At 43.1% G+C, this 6,000-nt stretch overlaps 1 long non-coding RNA gene across 1 annotated transcript in view; it reads left to right on the top strand.

Annotated features, from left to right (window-relative positions):
* The window catches only part of LOC149331140 (uncharacterized), a 46,473-nt gene extending 40,592 nt beyond the window's left edge, over window positions 1–5,881 (top strand). Inside the window, exons 2-3 of the long non-coding RNA XR_016284826.1 lie at window positions 608–663; window positions 5,808–5,881. This is a non-coding gene — a long non-coding RNA (uncharacterized LOC149331140). The remainder of the gene's footprint in view (window positions 1–607; window positions 664–5,807) is intronic.
* The last annotated feature ends 119 nt before the right edge of the window (window positions 5,882–6,000 follow it).

Genomic DNA, 6,000 nt, shown 5'->3' on the forward strand with positions numbered 1-6,000 from the left:
ATGATGACCTAGACAGCTTAGCTATGTTTGGCTGAGTTTATTCAAGCAAGGCCGGTGTATCTAGTGATCCCATTGTAACTGCAGCCACTTGGGCTGCATGTGGCCCGTGTCTATCGGGATGTGCTGCGGTGCTAAGGGCATATAGCGGCATCCTAAGGTACGATCCACCTCTGAAACATTAGACCAACAGTTGTCAGGGTGACAGAAGTTGCGCAACCGTGATGCTAAAACTGCCGTAGTCGTCACCGTTGTCTTGCTCTGCAGTGCAATAGGACTATCTTCTTTCTTATTTGACGAAACGGTCGATGGAAAACTCGCATGATGACCCTGGTTTGTTATTCTGTTTCTGAAAAATATCATAATTTCTTTGAGCGAGTATAACTCTATAAGGCCAAGTTAGCCTTTCCTACATTCAAGTGGTTTTTCGCTGGAGCATGTTTTGCCAATTCATTTGCAAGCCTATTGCATTTTTGGCAGCTGATTTTGCTCCCAAATAACTGGGCTATGTTTTCCACATTGCTGCATATTTCACTTAATTTTGCAATTTGTTCACACTTGACGGTGTGTTGGGTACATTAGGCTAATTTCTGTGGCATTATGCTTTCAGGGGCAAGCGAAAACTGCAAATGGGGAGGCCATTCGGTGTACTGCGGGATATAACCGGTAAATATCCCATCGGGAAGGCGCACTTGCAGGCAGGGCTGTGCGCGTGCCTCATATCCGTGGTTTCAGTTTCGTGCGAAGGGAATAGAAGAATTTTTTCCTCTCCCCCTTCACTATCAACGCTGTATTGAAAGTCTTGTCATTGATAATGTGATAAAGAGATTATCGATGGCGCGCCAGAAACGGCAGGTTACGCTAGTTATAGGTTTCTATGTGCAGTAGTTAAAAATTAAATAAATTTCCTTGGTTCCTATCTAACAAGGCTTTGCTGTTTTCTGGTGCCCGCTATTGCTGGCATTACATGCCAGTTATAGGTGTCTATGTGAAGTAATTCAAAAAGAAATAAATTTGCTTTGTTCCTATCCAACCAGGCTTTGCTGTTTTCTGTTGTCCGCTATTGCTGGCGCTACACGCCAGTTGTAGTTGTCTATGAGCAGTAGTTCAAGAGAAAATAAATTTGCATTGATCCTATGTAGCAAGGCTTTGCTGTTTTCTGCTGTCCGCTGTTGCTGGCACTACGCGTCAGTTATAGGTGTCTATGTTCAGTACTTCAAAAGGAAATAAATTTGCATTAATCCTATCTAGCAAGGCTTTGCTGTTTTCTGGTGTCCGCTATTGCTGGCCCTGCACGCCGGTTATAGGTGTCTGTGTGCAGTAGTTCAAAAGGAAATAAATTTGCTTTGTTCCTATCTAACAAGGCTTTGCTGTTTTCTGTTGTCCGCTATTGCTGGCACTGCTTTCAGTTACAGGTGTCTATGTGCAGTAGTTCAAAAGGAAATAAATTTGCATTGATCCTATCTAGCAAGGCTTTGCTGTTTTCTGGTGTCCGCTATTGCTGGCCCTGCACGCCGGTTATAGGTGTCTGTGTGCAGTAGTTCAAAAGGAAATAAATTTGCTTTGTTCCTATCTAACAAGGTTTTGCTGTTTTCTGTTGTCCGCTATTGCTGGCACTGCTTTCAGTTACAGGTGTCTATGTGCAGTAGTTCAAAAGGAAATAAATTTGCATTGATCCTATGTAGCAAGGCTTTGCTGTTTTCTGGTGTCCGCTTTTGCTGCCACTGCATGGCAGTTATAGGTGTCTGTGTGCAGTAGTTCAAAAGGAAAAAATTTGCTTTGTTCCTATATCTAACACCTATATCTAACAAGGCTGTGCTGTTTTCTGGTGTCCGCTTTTGCTGGCCCTGCACGCCGGTTATAGGTGTCTGTGTGCAGTAGTTCAAATGGAAATAAATTTGCTTTGTTCCTAGCTAACAAGGCTTTGCGGTTTGTGGTGTGCACTATTCCTGGCACTACTAAGTAAATTTACTTTCTAGCTCAACAAGAGAAAAGAGCATTGCTGCTCTATCTGGAATTCTTGACCGTGCACCCGCAATGTAATGTAAGTGTGTAAGACCGCATCTCTCAATTTTACACGCAAATGCCGTGTAATGCCGTGTTCATCCTCCCGAAAGAAAACATTGCTTCAGAAACGTTTTTAAGCACCTGCTGCATCGTACTTCGCTTAGGTGCCGCATGTGCAATATTCGTGGATAAAAATTTGGAATATTGGAAAACTGTAAGGCTATCGAAATAATGAAGGTATTTGCCCACTCTTCCTATATGTGGCAAACATTTCTATTATCTTGTTTCTGTCGCTCGCATTGAGCAGTTCAGACTTCCATAGAAAACCAATGCGTAACGTTTCGACGGTGGCAAAAACGTTAATAGAAAAAATTCTAGCCTACTGACGGGAGATCTGCGGATTAACATATTGTTATAGTGACAATCTATGCAAAAGTGCGCTCACATACTGTTTCCCGCTTATAAATGCTTTTGTCCGAAATTATTGAGTGTGGTCAATAAATTTTTGTTCGCATTTGATGTTTTTTGCCTTCTTGCATTTTTGACATCACCAGCCGCCGAAAAGGTTAACATGATATTGAAATATGCCTCTTGTGTTTCTTCACTGTCTGCACATTTACATTGGCACTAGATAATCTCGGTATGTTTTCGCTCCTCAATTTTCATTGCCGCTCCCTGAGGTTGCGATAGTTCTCAACATGCAGTTATTTCGACTCCTAAATAAAGGCCACATTTACTCTGACTATTGCTTAAATATTTCGATTGGGTGTTGCGTTTCCTGCCCAATCTCCTGCCGTGGACTCTGATTATTTGCAGCTAAAATGACAAAATGGCAAAGAAGAATCTGTAAAGGCGTTCGGCGAACCTGCTGAAAAACTTCCTCCCGATACTACCTCAAAAAAGAGAGAACTCGCCAGCACAATATCAGTCTTAGATGAACATCGTACCACGGAACTGAAAACGTTTTACTTTTTCTTGATCGACTAGAGAAGCTACGGCTCCTGCGATTCGTTTGATGCAACATAACGCTATATCGCAAGTTGGAGATGCAGTTTTGTCGCTCAAAAGAAGCTTCTGCAATTTTATTCCTGCAGTCTCTCACAGGTGTGGTATAAAAATAGTACAGGTTGAACGGAGCATAGTATGCATGATGCAAACGTGTGTGGTGCATTTTACGTTCAGACTGAATCGTATCGGACTTAAAAACAACGATGCCGGAATGGGCCTGTAGCAGCAAGGCTTCCATGGCCGTTTAGGTTGCCTTGATCTGAAAGAAAGGTCACCAAAACTGTCCTAATGAAAACTAATGAATCAGTGCCTGGTAGAAAAACACTTCTGTTATTAGACGTTGGACGTACCTAGAGCACAGGTGTGAATACTGCGGATCTGGAAAACACCCCTATAATGAGGACATTCCACTTGCTGGATTATATAAGACTGCAAAATTATAAGGACTGGGTAAAAAGTATATAGCAAAGAGCTTTTCACTTCAGCAGCATAATGGAGCCATTATGCGCCAATAAAAACCAAAGGGACTTAAACTTCTAGCTGAAGATTTCTACTTGCAGTAGAGTAGCTTGCTGTGCTTTTAAGTGTCCTCTACTCGGGGCATTCAAGGAACATTAATTTTCCCTTTCCCTGCAATAGAGCGCTGTGAATTGACGACTTTTTACTGGGGGTCTGCTTCCTGCAAGTCTAGTAAAGGACGATTCGTTCCTCCTCCTGTTTCCACCCAGTCTACAGTGATCCAATAGCTAGTGGAATGTTTTCGAAGAGCGTGCCAAGCTAAGGGCAATAATAAAAGGATGGCTGGGAAATGCCGCATCTGCAGAGTTAGACGCGCAAAATAGGTCCTATTGCATACAGTGGAGTTTTAGCTATGGGACACACCAGTGTGCTTTAGATTTAGATATTGTGTTGCTGCCTTTTGTTTATGGGTCTGCCCTGGAGCTCCAGACAGGTACGCACTTTGCTGATGTTGACAGAAGCTGCCACGATCAGCGAGAAAGCGATTGCGGCCAACCTAAATAAACAGCCGATGTTGCCTTTCCCCAAAAGCGCAAAGCGGTTTCTGCGCTGTCCAGTATACGAGATCGCGAGTAAAGAAACTGCAGCTTTGGCGCGTAAGCAATGTAAATATATGCGTAGGAGAGTGCTATAGGGTGATATGAGAAGATCAGAGAAGTTCTGCTTAATCTTTTTTGCAGGCTTTTATTCGGCAAAAGATATGAACAATGACTTAAGGAGATGGCATATGCTATACAGAAGCTTACGGTTCAGGAGACACCGTGCATGTAACATGCGCAATTGGTTCTGGTCTTAGTCTAGAAGTGTATGTTCCTCGTCAGAGCAGCGGGATTATCTTAAGTTGGAGCGCACAAGAGAATTATTTTTAATAATTGCACTCTTAGTGTAAAGTACAGAGCAAGACATCGCATCGAACTCGGTTTTCCCGTATGTAGGTCAGGCGTTGATGCAGCTAACAACCTGCCCTTTTTCGAAAGTCGGCGTCGGGTTCAATTCTAAGAAACGTCAACATTAGGGATGATGATCTCCCGAAAATAGAACAGGAATTTCCCAATTGCTGATGTTCCAGGCCTGGCAACAAATGATTGCTTGTAAGGAAATGAACAGACGATTTACATAGGACAATTGATAATCAGCTTTTCATAAATTGATGTGGAAGCTTCGAAACTAGTCGTGCACGTGTGAACGTTAATCCGTATGTTGGCAAAGAAGGAACGCTTTTTTATAAAGGTGGCAGCTTGGGCTGAAGTATCTTGCTGGCCCTAAGCAAGCAGGGTATGCACTCTCTATGACGAAAGATTGGTCTTAACGTCTCGAAAATTTTTTTCAGCATCTTTTTTTCAGCCCTAAGTTTGATACCTTTGCTCTCACTAAGAAAAAACCATGACTCGATCTACACCAATCACTCCTTGTAAGAGGCCCGTCGAGTAGTCCTGTGTATGCCGGCTAACACCAGCGTTAGGTATTGTCACTTCTTCACTTCAAGTAGCAGCCAATAGAAAAAGACTAAAATATAGCAAACTGGTGTAGATTATTCGTACATTGCTGCCCGACAGTGCTCCAGAATGCATGCCGCCCTCTAAACTTTATCTACCAGGCTCAAAAGTTTTGTAGGTCCCCTATGCGCATTATCTTTAAGTTCAACAGAACCCAAAAATGGATGCGATCAAGAAGAACCATAATTATGAATTTCAATGGCTGCCAAGAATACTTCCCACTTTAGCCTCCGGCAATTTTTTTTTTGCATTCAAGTGGAGAATACCTTCAATGAGCGGCTTTTTTTTTTCAAATCTTTCGTTTTCCTCCTACCACGCTGCCGCGCCCATAACGTGAAAATATGCACACCATTGACGTTAGAAGGACCGCAGTCAACAACTTATTGTTACTGAATATTTTATGTAATTTTCTTGCTTCACATGCAAAGGAAACAAGGTGCTTAACAAGTACCATTTCCTGGCGCAGCAAGAGACAGAACTAAGTTTCACAAAAAGCTCTGAATTGAAGATTTTTCTTACTGATGGGAAGCCGCACTGGTTCTTACAAACGAAATATAATGCGATACAAAAGCTACACGACCTGCTAGCAGCCTCCCCTTGGTGTCACGAGATTTGCTCTCCGAAAACTGCGCACGACGTATGCAAATGTTCGCGGTAGTCCTCTTCGGACACATTAGAAGCGCGGTGGTGCGCACTTTGCGCCAAGTAAGCGTCCTCTTTCAGAGCTGTACAGCCCTCCCCGGTCAGAAATGTCACGTCCCCTCACTGTTTTGTTCGCAGAGCTCGGGGCACGTTGCCAGCGAGGTTGCGAGCTTGAAGGTTCCCTAATGATGTCCCTGCTGGTGCCCAGTTACGCAGTGATCGACCTTTGGTTTTTGTCGAGCCCTGTAAGTTACTTTTTGCTTTATGTAATCTGTTCGCAGTCATTCTTTCTATAGTGCTCTCAATGATAAGAGGCCATTCTGACAGTTAT

The sequence above is a fragment of the Amblyomma mixtum genome, chromosome 8, assembly GCF_055824585.1.
Source record: "Amblyomma mixtum isolate Tamu chromosome 8, ASM5582458v1, whole genome shotgun sequence".
NCBI lineage: Eukaryota > Metazoa > Arthropoda > Arachnida > Ixodida > Ixodidae > Amblyomma > Amblyomma mixtum.